Consider the following 18,500-nt stretch of genomic DNA (forward strand, 5'->3'; position numbering starts at 1 on the left):
CACTCAGGCCGACCTCTTACTTGAAGTGTGTGTGGAACCTGTCCTCACAGTACACCTCGCTGCACAGCTAACCATAGGTCTGGGCATCGTAGCTTCCTGCCAGGTGACTGAAGTTCGCAGGCAGATGTGTCCCAGGGACACATGCAAAGAGGCTCCGGCCCGGGCCACAGGCTGCCCACTGCCCCTGCCCCAGATCGGGGGCCGCCAATCAGCCCTGTCGGAGTCCCCTTCCTCTAGAGGGAGTATTGGACCAACACTTGTAGAAAACGGTGTCCTCGTGGGCAACTCATTGGAGGGACACAAATAATCTTTGCCGTCTTTCTGCGGAAGCTTACGAGCGTTCACACCTAAGCGTCTTACAAGGTCATCTGTTTAGCTAAACATGAGCTCATGATCTAAATTGACACAATAATGAAGAAATCAGCTACGAGGGGAGACAATCAGTAAAGACTATCAATACCAGAATTAGATTCCCAAGGCCATCCATCAATTGTTGGAATAATCAGGTGCAAGGCAGAATATATACATAAAACTGGAACTGAAACAAGGAACAAGGATGTTTTCAAAGACTGGTAGGATCCCTAAAACATTTTTAAAGTACATGTCATTGATAAAGCTAAATACTCAAAGGTTGTGTAATACAACAGATTAAGCATTGAGAAGAGTGAAATTATGCTGTTTTGAAAACTATGGCAGGTGAGATTTTCTGCCTAATTATATAAGAAGATTTCTCTAAAAAATACACATTATTTCAATGACTTATTGGCTGTGAAATAAGTTAAGGGTATTTCAAATGGCTTGTCTGCCAAGAATGGTGAGATGTAGGGAATCACAGAAAGTCGAGGGGAAAATAGGTCAATATATACATTGCTATATGGTGAACTAAACCTTAGGCCAGCAACAATGGAGAGGACCTGACCCTTCGAAACTTACAAGTAAGCTGGAATCTTCAAAAGTTCAAATCTTTATAAGTAAAATATTTATTAAAATGAATAACCAAGTGTTTTAATTGACATCAGAAGATCAAAACAATAAACCCTGAGAACATAGAAAAAAGATAAATAAAGATATGAGCAGAACTTAATACAACAGAAAACGTATAAAATTCAGGTGATTTAGTAAGTCCAAAGAATCTTCTTTGAAAAGATTGAAAAGACACACTTTGATTAAGGAAAACAAAAACATAAGTAAAGAATATACAGAAAGAATCAGGACAATGTTATAGCAGAGAATATATGAAATGCCAGTAAATTTGAACATTTCTGTAAAGTGGACCATTTCCTAGCTCCTAAAGTTTACCAAACCTGACACAAGAGGAAATCATTTAAGGTCATCATGTCTGCCCTTGGCATTCTCGGAACGCCCTGGCCTCAGGATGCAGCCTCTGTAGTCCATGGTAACCTGCGGAGAGGGGGCGGGGCTGAGGGTGGTTGGAACTCTGCCCTCACTGGAGGAGTGGGTGTGGCCATCTCTGCTGTGACTGAACAAAGGGCAGGGGAGCAGGGGGCCCAGGGCAGGGCCCTCAGAGCACGGCAGGTCCAGTGGGGTGTCACAAGCATTTAGGCCCAGGCCAAAGGGCGCCTTCTTTGTCTGCACAGCTGCCCAAACTCTCACCTTTCCACTCAGGCCGACCTCTTACTTGAAGTGTGTGTGGAACCTGTCCTCACAGTACACCTCGCTGCACAGCTAATCATAGGTCTGTGCATCGTAGCTTCCTGCCAGGTGACTGAAGTTCGCAGGCAGATGTGTCCCAGGGACACATGCAAAGAGGCTCCGGCCCGGGCCACAGGCTGCCCACAGCCCCTGCCCCAGATCGGGGGCCGCCAATCAGCCCTGTCGTAGTCCCCTTCCTCTAGAGGGAGTATTGGACCAACACTTGTAGAAAACGGTGTCCTCGTGGGCAACTCATTGGAGGGACACAAATAATCTTTGCCGTCTTTCTGCGGAAGCTTACGAGCGTTCACACCTAAGCGTCTTACAAGGTCATCTGTTTAGCTAAACATGAGCTCATGATCTAAATTGACACAATAATGAAGAAATCAGCTACGAGGGGAGACAATCAGTAAAGACTATCAATACCAGAATTAGATTCCCAAGGCCATCCATCAATTGTTGGAATAATCAGGTGCAAGGCAGAATATATACATAAAACTGGAACTGAAACAAGGAACAAGGATGTTTTCAAAGACTGGTAGGATCTCTAAAACATTTTTAAAGTACATGTCATTGATAAAGCTAAATACTCAAAGGTTGTGTAATACAACAGATTAAGCATTGAGAAGAGTGAAATTATGCTGTTTTGAAAACTATGGCAGGTGAGATTTTCTGCCTAATTATATAAGAAGATTTCTCTAAAAATACACATTATTTCAATGACTTATTGGCTGTGAAATAAGTTAAGGGTATTTCAAATGGCTTGTCTGCCAAGAAAGGTGAGATGTAGGGAATCACAGAAAGTCGAGGGGAAAATAGGTCAATATATACATTGCTATATGGTGAACTAAACCTTAGGCCAGCAACAATGGAGAGGACCTGACCCTTCGAAACTTACAAGTAAGCTGGAATCTTCAAAAGTTCAAATCTTTATAAGTAAAATATTTATTAAAATGAATAACCAAGTGTTTTAATTGACATCAGAAGATCAAAACAATAAACCCTGAGAACATAGAAAAAAGATAAATAAAGATATGAGCAGAACTTAATACAACAGAAAACGTATAAAATTCAGGTGATTTAGTAAGTCCAAAGAATCTTCTTTGAAAAGATTGAAAAGACACACTTTGATTAAGGAAAACAAAAACATAAGTATAGAATATACAGAAAGAATCAGGACAATGTTATAGCAGAGAATATATGAAATGCCAGTAAATTTGAACATTTCTGTAAAGTGGACCATTTCCTAGCTCCTAAAGTTTACCAAACCTGACACAAGAGGAAATCATTTAAGGTCATCATGTCTGCCCTTGGCATTCTCGGAACGCCCTGGCCTCAGGATGCAGCCTCTGTAGTCCATGGTAACCTGCGGAGAGGGGGCGGGGCTGAGGGTGGTTGGAACTCTGCCCTCACTGGAGGAGTGGGTGTGGCCATCTCTGCTGTGACTGAACAAAGGGCAGGGGAGCTGGGGGCCCAGGGCAGGGCCCTCAGAGCACGGCAGGTCCAGTGGGGTGTCACAAGCATTTAGGCCCAGGCCAAAGGGCGCCTTCTTTGTCTGCACAGCTGCCCAAACTCTCACCTTTCCACTCAGGCCGACCTCTTACTTGAAGTGTGTGTGGAACCTGTCCTCACAGTACACCTCGCTGCACAGCTAATCATAGGTCTGGGCATCGTAGCTTCCTGCCAGGTGACTGAAGTTCGCAGGCAGATGTGTCCCAGGGACACATGCAAAGAGGCTCCGGCCCGGGCCACAGGCTGCCCACAGCCCCTGCCCCAGATCGGGGGCCGCCAATCAGCCCTGGCGGAGTCCCCTTCCTCTAGAGGGATTATTGGACCAACACTTGTAGAAAACGGTGTCCTCGTGGGCAACTCATTGGAGGGACACAAATAATCTTTGCCGTCTTTCTGCGGAAGCTTACGAGCGTTCACACCTAAGCGTCTTACAAGGTCATCTGTTTAGCTAAACATGAGCTCATGATCTAAATTGACACAATAATGAAGAAATCAGCTACGAGGGGAGACAATCAGTAAAGACTATCAATACCAGAATTAGATTCCCAAGGCCATCCATCAATTGTTGGAATAATCAGGTGCAAGGCAGAATATATACATAAAACTGGAACTGAAACAAGGAACAAGGATGTTTTCAAAGACTGGTAGGATGTCTAAAACATTTTTAAAGTACATGTCATTGATAAAGCTAAATACTCAAAGGTTGTGTAATACAACAGATTAAGCATTGAGAAGAGTGAAATTATGCTGTTTTGAAAACTATGGCAGGTGAGATTTTCTGCCTAATTATATAAGAAGATTTCTCTAAAAAATACACATTATTTCAATGACTTATTGGCTGTGAAATAAGTTAAGGGTATTTCAAATGGCTTGTCTGCCAAGAATGGTGAGATGTAGGGAATCACAGAAAGTCGAGGGGAAAATAGGTCAATATATACATTGCTATATGGTGAACTAAACCTTAGGCCAGCAACAATGGAGAGGACCTGACCCTTCGAAACTTACAAGTAAGCTGGAATCTTCAAAAGTTCAAATCTTTATAAGTAAAATATTTATTAAAAGGAATAACCAAGTGTTTTAATTGACATCAGAAGATCAAAACAATAAACCCTGAGAACATAGAAAAAAGATAAATAAAGATATGAGCAGAACTTAATACAACAGAAAACGTATAAAATTCAGGTGATTTAGTAAGTCCAAAGAATCTTCTTTGAAAAGATTGAAAAGACACACTTTGATTAAGGAAAACAAAAACATAAGTAAAGAATATACAGAAAGAATCAGGACAATGTTATAGCAGAGAATATATGAAATGCCAGTAAATTTGAACATTTCTGTAAAGTGGACCATTTCCTAGCTCCTAAAGTTTACCAAACCTGACACAAGAGGAAATCATTTAAGGTCATCATGTCTGCCCTTGGCATTCTCGGAACGCCCTGGCCTCAGGATGCAGCCTCTGTAGTCCATGGTAACCTGCGGAGAGGGGGCGGGGCTGAGGGTGGTTGGAACTCTGCCCTCACTGGAGGAGTGGGTGTGGCCATCTCTGCTGTGACTGAACAAAGGGCAGGGGAGCAGGGGGCCCAGGGCAGGGCCCTCAGAGCACGGCAGGTCCAGTGGGGTGTCACAAGCATTTAGGCCCAGGCCAAAGGGCGCCTTCTTTGTCTGCACAGCTGCCCAAACTCTCACCTTTCCACTCAGGCCGACCTCTTACTTGAAGTGTGTGTGGAACCTGTCCTCACAGTACACCTCGCTGCACAGCTAACCATAGGTCTGGGCATCGTAGCTTCCTGCCAGGTGACTGAAGTTCGCAGGCAGATGTGTCCCAGGGACACATGCAAAGAGGCTCCGGCCCGGGCCACAGGCTGCCCACTGCCCCTGCCCCAGATCGGGGGCCGCCAATCAGCCCTGTCGGAGTCCCCTTCCTCTAGAGGGAGTATTGGACCAACACTTGTAGAAAACGGTGTCCTCGTGGGCAACTCATTGGAGGGACACAAATAATCTTTGCCGTCTTTCTGCGGAAGCTTACGAGCGTTCACACCTAAGCGTCTTACAAGGTCATCTGTTTAGCTAAACATGAGCTCATGATCTAAATTGACACAATAATGAAGAAATCAGCTACGAGGGGAGACAATCAGTAAAGACTATCAATACCAGAATTAGATTCCCAAGGCCATCCATCAATTGTTGGAATAATCAGGTGCAAGGCAGAATATATACATAAAACTGGAACTGAAACAAGGAACAAGGATGTTTTCAAAGACTGGTAGGATCTCTAAAACATTTTTAAAGTACATGTCATTGATAAAGCTAAATACTCAAAGGTTGTGTAATACAACAGATTAAGCATTGAGAAGAGTGAAATTATGCTGTTTTGAAAACTATGGCAGGTGAGATTTTCTGCCTAATTATATAAGAAGATTTCTCTAAAAACTACACATTATTTCAATGACTTATTGGCTGTGAAATAAGTGAAGGGTATTTCAAATGGCTTGTCTGCCAAGAAAGGTGAGATGTAGGGAATCACAGAAAGTCAAGGGGAAAATAGGTCAATATATACATTGCTATATGGTGAACTAAACCTTAGGCCAGCAACAATGGAGAGGACCTGACCCTTAGAAACTTACAAGTAAGCTGGAATCTTCAAAAGTTCAAATCTTTATAAGTAAAATATTTATTAAAATGAATAACCAAGTGTTTTAATTGACATCAGAAGATCAAAACAATAAACCCTGAGAACATAGAAAAAAGATAAATAAAGATATGAGCAGAACTTAATACAACAGAAAACGTATAAAATTCAGGTGATTTAGTAAGTCCAAAGAATCTTCTTTGAAAAGATTGAAAAGACACACTTTGATTAAGGAAAACAAAAACATAAGTAAAGAATATACAGAAAGAATCAGGACAATGTTATAGCAGAGAATATATGAAATGCCAGTAAATTTGAACATTTCTGTAAAGTGGACCATTTCCTAGCTCCTAAAGTTTACCAAACCTGACACAAGAGGAAATCATTTAAGGTCATCATGTCTGCCCTTGGCATTCTCGGAACGCCCTGGCCTCAGGATGCAGCCTCTGTAGTCCATGGTAACCTGCGGAGAGGGGGCGGGGCTGAGGGTGGTTGGAACTCTGCCCTCACTGGAGGAGTGGGTGTGGCCATCTCTGCTGTGACTGAACAAAGGGCAGGGGAGCAGGGGGCCCAGGGCAGGGCCCTCAGAGCACGGCAGGTCCAGTGGGGTGTCACAAGCATTTAGGCCCAGGCCAAAGGGCGCCTTCTTTGTCTGCACAGCTGCCCAAACTCTCACCTTTCCACTCAGGCCGACCTCTTACTTGAAGTGTGTGTGGAACCTGTCCTCACAGTACACCTCGCTGCACAGCTAACCATAGGTCTGGGCATCGTAGCTTCCTGCCAGGTGACTGAAGTTCGCAGGCAGATGTGTCCCAGGGACACATGCAAAGAGGCTCCGGCCCGGGCCACAGGCTGCCCACTGCCCCTGCCCCAGATCGGGGGCCGCCAATCAGCCCTGTCGGAGTCCCCTTCCTCTAGAGGGAGTATTGGACCAACACTTGTAGAAAACGGTGTCCTCGTGGGCAACTCATTGGAGGGACACAAATAATCTTTGCCGTCTTTCTGCGGAAGCTTACGAGCGTTCACACCTAAGCGTCTTACAAGGTCATCTGTTTAGCTAAACATGAGCTCATGATCTAAATTGACACAATAATGAAGAAATCAGCTACGAGGGGAGACAATCAGTAAAGACTATCAATACCAGAATTAGATTCCCAAGGCCATCCATCAATTGTTGGAATAATCAGGTGCAAGGCAGAATATATACATAAAACTGGAACTGAAACAAGGAACAAGGATGTTTTCAAAGACTGGTAGGATCTCTAAAACATTTTTAAAGTACATGTCATTGATAAAGCTAAATACTCAAAGGTTGTGTAATACAACAGATTAAGCATTGAGAAGAGTGAAATTATGCTGTTTTGAAAACTATGGCAGGTGAGATTTTCTGCCTAATTATATAAGAAGATTTCTCTAAAAAATACACATTATTTCAATGACTTATTGGCTGTGAAATAAGTTAAGGGTATTTCAAATGGCTTGTCTGCCAAGAAAGGTGAGATGTAGGGAATCACAGAAAGTCGAGGGGAAAATAGGTCAATATATACATTGCTATATGGTGAACTAAACCTTAGGCCAGCAACAATGGAGAGGACCTGACCCTTCGAAACTTACAAGTAAGCTGGAATCTTCAAAAGTTCAAATCTTTATAAGTAAAATATTTATTAAAATGAATAACCAAGTGTTTTAATTGACATCAGAAGATCAAAACAATAAACCCTGAGAACATAGAAAAAAGATAAATAAAGATATGAGCAGAACTTAATACAACAGAAAACGTATAAAATTCAGGTGATTTAGTAAGTCCAAAGAATCTTCTTTGAAAAGATTGAAAAGACACACTTTGATTAAGGAAAACAAAAACATAAGTATAGAATATACAGAAAGAATCAGGACAATGTTATAGCAGAGAATATATGAAATGCCAGTAAATTTGAACATTTCTGTAAAGTGGACCATTTCCTAGCTCCTAAAGTTTACCAAACCTGACACAAGAGGTAATCATTTAAGGTCATCATGTCTGCCCTTGGCATTCTCGGAACGCCCTGGCCTCAGGATGCAGCCTCTGTAGTCCATGGTAACCTGCGGAGAGGGGGCGGGGCTGAGGGTGGTTGGAACTCTGCCCTCACTGGAGGAGTGGGTGTGGCCATCTCTGCTGTGACTGAACAAAGGGCAGGGGAGCACGGGGCCCAGGGCAGGGCCCTCAGAGCACGGCAGGTCCAGTGGGGTGTCACAAGCATTTAGGCCCAGGCCAAAGGGCGCCTTCTTTGTCTGCACAGCTGCCCAAACTCTCACCTTTCCACTCAGGCCGACCTCTTACTTGAAGTGTGTGTGGAACCTGTCCTCACAGTACACCTCGCTGCACAGCTAACCATAGGTCTGGGCATCGTAGCTTCCTGCCAGGTGACTGAAGTTCGCAGGCAGATGTGTCCCAGGGACACATGCAAAGAGGCTCCGGCCCGGGCCACAGGCTGCCCACTGCCCCTGCCCCAGATCGGGGGCCGCCAATCAGCCCTGTCGGAGTCCCCTTCCTCTAGAGGGAGTATTGGACCAACACTTGTAGAAAACGGTGTCCTCGTGGGCAACTCATTGGAGGGACACAAATAATCTTTGCCGTCTTTCTGCGGAAGCTTACGAGCGTTCACACCTAAGCGTCTTACAAGGTCATCTGTTTAGCTAAACATGAGCTCATGATCTAAATTGACACAATAATGAAGAAATCAGCTACGAGGGGAGACAATCAGTAAAGACTATCAATACCAGAATTAGATTCCCAAGGCCATCCATCAATTGTTGGAATAATCAGGTGCAAGGCAGAATATATACATAAAACTGGAACTGAAACAAGGAACAAGGATGTTTTCAAAGACTGGTAGGATCTCTAAAACATTTTTAAAGTACATGTCATTGATAAAGCTAAATACTCAAAGGTTGTGTAATACAACAGATTAAGCATTGAGAAGAGTGAAATTATGCTGTTTTGAAAACTATGGCAGGTGAGATTTTCTGCCTAATTATATAAGAAGATTTCTCTAAAAAATACACATTATTTCAATGACTTATTGGCTGTGAAATAAGTTAAGGGTATTTCAAATGGCTTGTCTGCCAAGAAAGGTGAGATGTAGGGAATCACAGAAAGTCGAGGGGAAAATAGGTCAATATATACATTGCTATATGGTGAACTAAACCTTAGGCCAGCAACAATGGAGAGGACCTGACCCTTCGAAACTTACAAGTAAGCTGGAATCTTCAAAAGTTCAAATCTTTATAAGTAAAATATTTATTAAAATGAATAACCAAGTGTTTTAATTGACATCAGAAGATCAAAACAATAAACCCTGAGAACATAGAAAAAAGATAAATAAAGATATGAGCAGAACTTAATACAACAGAAAACGTATAAAATTCAGGTGATTTAGTAAGTCCAAAGAATCTTCTTTGAAAAGATTGAAAAGACACACTTTGATTAAGGAAAACAAAAACATAAGTATAGAATATACAGAAAGAATCAGGACAATGTTATAGCAGAGAATATATGAAATGCCAGTAAATTTGAACATTTCTGTAAAGTGGACCATTTCCTAGCTCCTAAAGTTTACCAAACCTGACACAAGAGGTAATCATTTAAGGTCATCATGTCTGCCCTTGGCATTCTCGGAACGCCCTGGCCTCAGGATGCAGCCTCTGTAGTCCATGGTAACCTGCGGAGAGGGGGCGGGGCTGAGGGTGGTTGGAACTCTGCCCTCACTGGAGGAGTGGGTGTGGCCATCTCTGCTGTGACTGAACAAAGGGCAGGGGAGCACGGGGCCCAGCGCAGGGCCCTCAGAGCACGGCAGGTCCAGTGGGGTGTCACAAGCATTTAGGCCCAGGCCAAAGGGCGCCTTCTTTGTCTGCACAGCTGCCCAAACTCTCACCTTTCCACTCAGGCCGACCTCTTACTTGAAGTGTGTGTGGAACCTGTCCTCACAGTACACCTCGCTGCACAGCTAACCATAGGTCTGGGCATCGTAGCTTCCTGCCAGGTGACTGAAGTTCGCAGGCAGATGTGTCCCAGGGACACATGCAAAGAGGCTCCGGCCCGGGCCACAGGCTGCCCACTGCCCCTGCCCCAGATCGGGGGCCGCCAATCAGCCCTGTCGGAGTCCCCTTCCTCTAGAGGGAGTATTGGACCAACACTTGTAGAAAACGGTGTCCTCGTGGGCAACTCATTGGAGGGACACAAATAATCTTTGCTGTCTTTCTGCGGAAGCTTACGAGCGTTCACACCTAAGCGTCTTACAAGGTCATCTGTTTAGCTAAACATGAGCTCATGATCTAAATTGACACAATAATGAAGAAATCAGCTACGAGGGGAGACAATCAGTAAAGACTATCAATACCAGAATTAGATTCCCAAGGCCATCCATCAATTGTTGGAATAATCAGGTGCAAGGCAGAATATATACATAAAACTGGAACTGAAACAAGGAACAAGGATGTTTTCAAAGACTGGTAGGATCTCTAAAACATTTTTAAAGTACATGTCATTGATAAAGCTAAATACTCAAAGGTTGTGTAATACAACAGATTAAGCATTGAGAAGAGTGAAATTATGCTGTTTTGAAAACTATGGCAGGTGAGATTTTCTGCCTAATTATATAAGAAGATTTCTCTAAAAAATACACATTATTTCAATGACTTATTGGCTGTGAAATAAGTTAAGGGTATTTCAAATGGCTTGTCTGCCAAGAAAGGTGAGATGTAGGGAATCACAGAAAGTCGAGGGGAAAATAGGTCAATATATACATTGCTATATGGTGAACTAAACCTTAGGCCAGCAACAATGGAGAGGACCTGACCCTTCGAAACTTACAAGTAAGCTGGAATCTTCAAAAGTTCAAATCTTTATAAGTAAAATATTTATTAAAATGAATAACCAAGTGTTTTAATTGACATCAGAAGATCAAAACAATAAACCCTGAGAACATAGAAAAAAGATAAATAAAGATATGAGCAGAACTTAATACAACAGAAAACGTATAAAATTCAGGTGATTTAGTAAGTCCAAAGAATCTTCTTTGAAAAGATTGAAAAGACACACTTTGATTAAGGAAAACAAAAACATAAGTAAAGAATATACAGAAAGAATCAGGACAATGTTATAGCAGAGAATATATGAAATGCCAGTAAATTTGAACATTTCTGTAAAGTGGACCATTTCCTAGCTCCTAAAGTTTACCAAACCTGACACAAGAGGAAATCATTTAAGGTCATCATGTCTGCCCTTGGCATTCTCGGAACGCCCTGGCCTCAGGATGCAGCCTCTGTAGTCCATGGTAACCTGCGGAGAGGGGGCGGGGCTGAGGGTGGTTGGAACTCTGCCCTCACTGGAGGAGTGGGTGTGGCCATCTCTGCTGTGACTGAACAAAGGGCAGGGGAGCAGGGGGCCCAGGGCAGGGCCCTCAGAGCACGGCAGGTCCAGTGGGGTGTCACAAGCATTTAGGCCCAGGCCAAAGGGCGCCTTCTTTGTCTGCACAGCTGCCCAAACTCTCACCTTTCCACTCAGGCCGACCTCTTACTTGAAGTGTGTGTGGAACCTGTCCTCACAGTACACCTCGCTGCACAGCTAACCATAGGTCTGGGCATCGTAGCTTCCTGCCAGGTGACTGAAGTTCGCAGGCAGATGTGTCCCAGGGACACATGCAAAGAGGCTCCGGCCCGGGCCACAGGCTGCCCAATGCCCCTGCCCCAGATCGGGGGCCGCCAATCAGCCCTGTCGGAGTCCCCTTCCTCTAGAGGGAGTATTGGACCAACACTTGTAGAAAACGGTGTCCTCGTGGGCAACTCATTGGAGGGACACAAATAAATCTTTGCCGTCTTTCTGCGGAAGCTTACGAGCGTTCACACCTACGCGTCTTACAAGGTCAGCTGTTTAGCTAAACATGAGCTCATGATCTAAATTTACACAATAATGAAGAAATCAGCTACGAGGGGAGACAATCAGTAAAGACTATCAATACCAGAATTAGATTCCCAAGGCCATCCATCAATTGTTGGAATAATCAGGTGCAAGGCAGAATATATACATAAAACTGGACCTGAAACAAGGAACAAGGATGTTTTCAAAGACTGGTAGGATCTCTAAATGTCATTGATAAAGCTAAATACTCAAAGGTTGTGTAATACAACAGATTAAGCATTGAGAAGAGTGAAATTATGCTGTTTTGAAAACTATGGCAGGTGAGATTTTCTGCCTAATTATATAAGAAGATTTCTCTAAAAAATACACATTATTTCAATGACTTATTGTCTGTGAAATAAGTTAAGGGTATTTCAAATGGCTTGTCTGCAAAGAAAGGTGAGATGTAGGGAATCACAGAAAGTCGAGGGGAAAATAGGTCAATATATACATTGCTATATGGTGAACTAAACCTTAGGCCAGCAACAATGGAGAGGACCTGACCCTTAGAAACTTACAAGTAAGCTGGAATCTTCAAAAGTTCAAATCTTTATAAGTAAAATATTTATTAAAATGAATAACCAAGTGTTTTAATTGACATCAGAAGATCAAAACAATAAACCCTGAGAACATAGAAAAAAGATAAATAAAGATATGAGCAGAACTTAATACAACAGAAAACGGATAAAATTGAGGTGATTTAGTAAGTCAAAAGAATCTTCTTTGAAAAGATTGAAAAGACACACTTTGATTAAGGAAAACAAAAATATAAGTAAAGAATATAAAGAAAGAATCAGGACAATGTTATAACAGAGAATATATGAAATGCCAGTAAATTTGAACATTTCTGTAAAGTGGACCATTTCCTAGCTCCTAAAGTTTACCAAACCTGACACAAGAGGAAATCATTTAAGGTCATCATGTCTGCCCTTGGCATTCTCGGAACGCCCTGGCCTCAGGATGCAGCCTCTGTAGTCCATGGTAAACTGCGGAGAGGGGGCGGGGCTGAGGGTGGTTAGAACTCTGCCCTCACTCAAGGAGTGGGAGTGGCCATCTCTGCTGTGACTGAACAAAGGGCAGGGGAGCAGGGGGCCCAGGGCAGGGCCCTCAGAGCACGGCAGGTCCAGTGGGCTGTCACAAGCATTTAGGCCCAGGCCAAAGGGCGCCTTCTTTGTCTGCACAGCTGTCCAAACTCTCACCTTTCCACTCAGGCCGACCTCTTACTTGAAGTGTGTGTGGAACCTGTCCTCACAGTACACCTCGCTGCACAGCTAACCATAGGTCTGGGCATCGTAGCTTCCTGCCAGGTGACCGAAGTTCGCAGGCAGATGTGTCCCAGGGACACATGCAAAGAGGCTCCTGCCCGGGCCACAGGATGCCCACTGCCCCTGCCCCAGATCGGGGGCCGCCAATCAGCCCTGTCGGAGTCCCTTTCCTCTAGAGGGAGTATTGGACCAACACTTGTAGAAAACGGTGTCCTCGTGGGCAACTCATTGGAGGGACACAAATAATCTTTGCCGTCTTTCTGCGGAAGCTTACGAGCGTTCACACCTAAGCGTCTTACAAGGTCAGCTGTTTAACTAAACATGAGCTCATGATCTAAATTTACACAATAATGAAGAAATCAGCTACGAGGGGAGACAATCAGTAAAGACTATCAATACCAGAATTAGATTCCCAAGGCCATCCAGCAATTGTTGGAATAATCAGGTGCAAGGCAGAATATATACATAAAACTGGAACTGAAACAAGGAACAAGGATGTTTTCAAAGACTGGTAGGATCTCTAAAACATTTTTAAAGTACATGTCATTGATAAAGCTAAATACTCAAAGGTTGTGTAATACAACAGATTAAGCATTGAGAAGAGTGAAATTATGCTGTTTTGAAAACTATGGCAGGTGAGATTTTCTGCCTAATTATATAAGAAGATTTCTCTAAAAATACACATTAATTCAATGACTTATTGGCTGTGAAATAAGTTAAGGGTATTTCAAATGGCTTGTCTGCAAAGAAAGGTGAGATGTAGGGAATCACAGAAAGTCGAGGGGAAAATAGGTCAATATATACATTGCTATATGGTGAACTAAACCTTAGGCCAGCAACAATGGAGAGGACCTGACCCTTAGAAACTTACAAGTAAGCTGGAATCTTCAAAAGTTCAAATCTTTATAAGTAAAATATTTATTAAAATGAATAACCAAGTGTTTTAATTGACATCAGAAGATCCAAACAATAAACCCTGAGAACATAGAAAAAAGATAAATAAAGATATGAGCAGAACTTAATACAACAGAAAACGTATAAAATTGAGGTGATTTAGTAAGTCCAAAGAATCTTCTTTGAAAAGATTGAAAAGACACACTTTGATTAAGGAAAACAAAAACATAAGTATAGAATATACAGAAAGAATCAGGACAATGTTATAGCAGAGAATATATGAAATGCCAGTAAATTTGAACATTTCTGTAAAGTGGACCATTTCCTAGCTCCTAAAGTTTACCAAACCTGACACAAGAGGAAATCATTTAAGGTCATCATGTCTGCCCTTGGCATTCTCGGAACGCCCTGGCCTCAGGACGCAGCCTCTGTAGTCCATGGTAACCTGCGGAGAGGGGGCGGGGCTGAGGGTGGTTGGAACTCTGGCCTCACTGGAGGAGTGGGTGTGGCCATCTCTGATGTGACTGAACAAAGGGCAGGGGAGCACGGGGCCCAGGGCAGGGCCCTCAGAGCACGGCAGGTCCAGTGGGCTGTCACAAGCATTTAGGCCCAGGCCAAAGGGCGCCTTCTTTGTCTGCACAGCTGCCCAAACTCTCACTTTTCCACTCAGGCCGACCTCTTACTTGAAGTGTGTGTGGAACCTGTCCTCACAGTACACCTCGCTGCACAGCTAACCATAGGTCTGGGCATCGTAGCTTCCTGCCAGGTGACCGAAGTTCGCAGGCAGATGTGTCCCAGGGACACATGCAAAGAGGCTTCTGCCCGGGCCACAGGCTGCCCACTGCCCCTGCCCCAGATCGGGGTCCACTAATCAGCCCTGTCGAAGACCCCTTCCTCTAGAGGGAGTATTGGACCAACACTTGTAGAAAACGGTGTCCTCGTGGGCAACTCATTGGAGGGACACAAATAAATCTTTGCCGTCTTTCTGCGGAAGCTTACGAGCGTTCACACCTAAGCGTCTTACAAGGTCAGCTGTTTAGCTAAACATGAGCTCATGATCTAAATTTACACAATAATGAAGAAATCAGCTACGAGGGGAGACAATCAGTAAAGACTATCAATACCAGAATTAGATTCCCAAGGCCATCCATCAATTGTTGGAATAATCAGGTGCAAGGCAGAATATATACATAAAACTGGAACTGAAACAAGGAACAAGGATGTTTTCAAAGACTGGTAGGATCTCTAAAACATTTTTAAAGTACATGTCATTGATAAAGCTAAATACTCAAAGGTTGTGTAATACAACAGATTAAGCATTGAGAAGAGTGAAATTATGCTGTTTTGAAAACTATGGCAGGTGAGATTTTCTGCCTAATTATATAAGAAGATTTGTCTAAAAATACACATTATTTCAATGACTTATTGGCTGTGAAATAAGTTAAGGGTATTTCAAATGGCTTGTCTGCCAAGAAAGGTGAGATGTAGGGAATCACAGAAAGTCGTGGGGAAAATAGGTCAATATATACATTGCTATATGGTGAACTAAACCTTAGGCCAGCAACAATGGAGAGGACCTGACCCTTAGAAACTTACAAGTAAGCTGGAATCTTCAAAAGTTCAAATCTCTATAAGTAAAATATTTATTAAAATGAATAACCAAGTGTTTTAATTGACATCAGAAGATCAAAACAATAAACCCTGAGAACATAGAAAAAAGATAAATAAAGATATGAGCAGAACTTAATACAACAGAAAACGTATAAAATTGAGGTGATTTAGTAAGTCCAAAGAATCTTCTTTGAAAAGATTGAAAAGACACACTTTGATTAAGGAAAACAAAAACATAAGTAAAGAATATACAGAAAGAATCAGGACAATGTTATAGCAGAGAATATATGAAATGCCAGTAAATTTGAACATTTCTGTAAAGTGGACCATTTCCTAGCTCCTAAAGTTTACCAAACCTGACACAAGAGGAAATCATTTAAGGTCATCATGTCTGCCCTTGGCATTCTCGGAACGCCCTGGCCTCAGGATGCAGCCTCTGTAGTCCATGGTAACCTGCGGAGAGGGGGCGGGGCTGAGGTTGGTTGGAACTCTGCCCTCACTGAAGGAGTGGGTGTGGCCATCTCTGCTGTGACTGAACAAAGGGCAGGGGAGCAGGGGGCCCAGGGCAGGGCCCTCAGAGCACGGCAGGTCCAGTGGGGTGTCACAAGCATTTAGGCCCAGGCCAAAGGGCGCCTTCTTTGTCTGCACAGCTGCACAAACTCTCACCTTTCCACTCAGGCCGACCTCTTACTTGAAGTGTGTGTGGAACCTGTCCTCACAGTACACCTCGCTGCAGAGCTAACCATAGGTCTGGGCATCGTAGCTTCCTGCCAGGTGACTGAAGTTCGCAGGCAGTTGTGTCCCAGGGACACATGCAAAGAGGCTCCTGCCCGGGCCACAGGCTGCCCACTGCCCCTGCCGCAGATCGGGGGCCGCCAATCAGCCCTGTCAGAGTCCCCTTCCTCTAGAGGGAGTATTGGACCAACACTTGTAGAAAACGGTGTCCTCGTGGGCAACTCATTGGAGGGACACAATTAATCTTTGCCGTCTTTCTGCGGAAGCTTACGAGCGTTCACACCTAAGCGTCTTACAAGGTCATCTGTTTAGCTAAACATGAGCTCATGATCTAAATTGACACAATAATGAAGAAATCAGCTACGAGGGGAGACAATCAGTAAAGACTATCAATACCAGAATTAGATTCCCAAGGCCATCCATCAATTGTTGGAATAATTAGGTGCAAGGCAGAATATATACATAAAACTGGAACTGAAACAAGGAACAAGGATGTTTTCAAAGACTGGTAGGATCTCTAAAACATTTTTAAAGTACATGTCATTGATAAAGCTAAATACTCAAAGGTTGTGTAATACAACAGATTAAGCATTGAGAAGAGTGAAATTATGCTGTTTTGAAAACTATGGCAGGTGAGATTTTCTGCCTAATTATATAAGAAGATTTCTCTAAAAAATACACATTATTTCAATGACTTATTGGCTGTGAAATAAGTTAAGGGTATTTCAAATGGCTTGTCTGCCAAGAAAGGTGAGATGTAGGGAATCACAGAAAGTCGAGGGGAAAATAGGTCAATATATACATTGCTATATGGTGAACTAAACCTTAGGCCAGCAACAATGGAGAGGACCTGACCCTTCGAAACTTACAAGTAAGCTGGAATCTTCAAAAGTTCAAATCTTTATAAGTAAAATATTTATTAAAATGAATAACCAAGTGTTTTAATTGACATCAGAAGATCAAAACAATAAACCCTGAGAACATAGAAAAAAGATAAATAAAGATATGAGCAGAACTTAATACAACAGAAAACGTATAAAATTCAGGTGATTTAGTAAGTCCAAAGAATCTTCTTTGAAAAGATTGAAAAGACACACTTTGATTAAGGAAAACAAAAACATAAGTAAAGAATATACAGAAAGAATCAGGACAATGTTATAGCAGAGAATATATGAAATGCCAGTAAATTTGAACATTTCTGTAAAGTGGACCATTTCCTAGCTCCTAAAGTTTACCAAACCTGACACAAGAGGAAATCATTTAAGGTCATCATGTCTGCCCTTGGCATTCTCGGAACGCCCTGGCCTCAGGATGCAGCCTCTGTAGTCCATGGTAACCTGCGGAGAGGGGGCGGGGCTGAGGGTGGTTGGAACTCTGCCCTCACTGAAGGAGTGGGTGTGGCCATCTCTGCTGTGACTGAACAAAGGGCAGGGGAGCAGGGGGCCCAGGGCAGGGCCATCAGAGCACGGCACGCCCAGTGGGGTGTCACAAGCATTTAGGCCCAGGCCAAAGGGCGCCTTCTTTGTCTGCACAGCTGCCCAAACTCTCACCTTTCCACTCAGGCCGACCTCTTACTTGAAGTGTGTGTGGAACCTGTCCTCACAGTACACCTCGCTGCACAGCTAACCATAGGTCTGGGCATCGTAGCTTCCTGCCAGGTGACTGAAGTTCGGAGGCAGATGTGTCCCAGGGAAACATGCAAAGAGGCTCCTGCCCGGGCCACAGGCTGCCCACTGCCCCTACCCCAGATCGGGGGCCGCCAATCAGCCCTGTCGGAGTCCCCTTCCTCTAGAGGGAGTATTGGACCAACACTTGTAGAAAACGGTGTCCTCGTGGGCAACTCATTGGAGGGACACAAATAAATCTTTGCCGTCTTTCTGCGGAAGCTTACGAGCGTTCACACCTAAGCGTCTTACAAGGTCAGCTGTTTAGCTAAACATGAGCTCATGATCTAAATTTACACAATAATGAAGAAATCAGCTACGAGGGGAGACAATCAGTAAAGACTATCAATACCAGAATTAGATTCCCAAGGCCATCCATCAATTGTTGAAATAATCAGGTGCAAGGCAGAATATATACATAAAACTGGAACTGAAACAAGGAACAAGGATGTTTTCAAAGACTGGTAGGATCTCTACATGTCATTGATAAAGCTAAATACTCAAAGGTTGTGTAATACAACAGATTAAGCATTGAGAAGAGTGAAATTATGCTGTTTTGAAAACTATGGCAGGTGAGATTTTCAGCCTAATTATATAAG

The sequence above is a fragment of the Mesoplodon mirus genome, assembly GCF_964341445.2.
Source record: "Mesoplodon mirus genome assembly, chromosome: 1".
Taxonomy (NCBI): Eukaryota; Metazoa; Chordata; class Mammalia; order Artiodactyla; family Ziphiidae; genus Mesoplodon; species Mesoplodon mirus.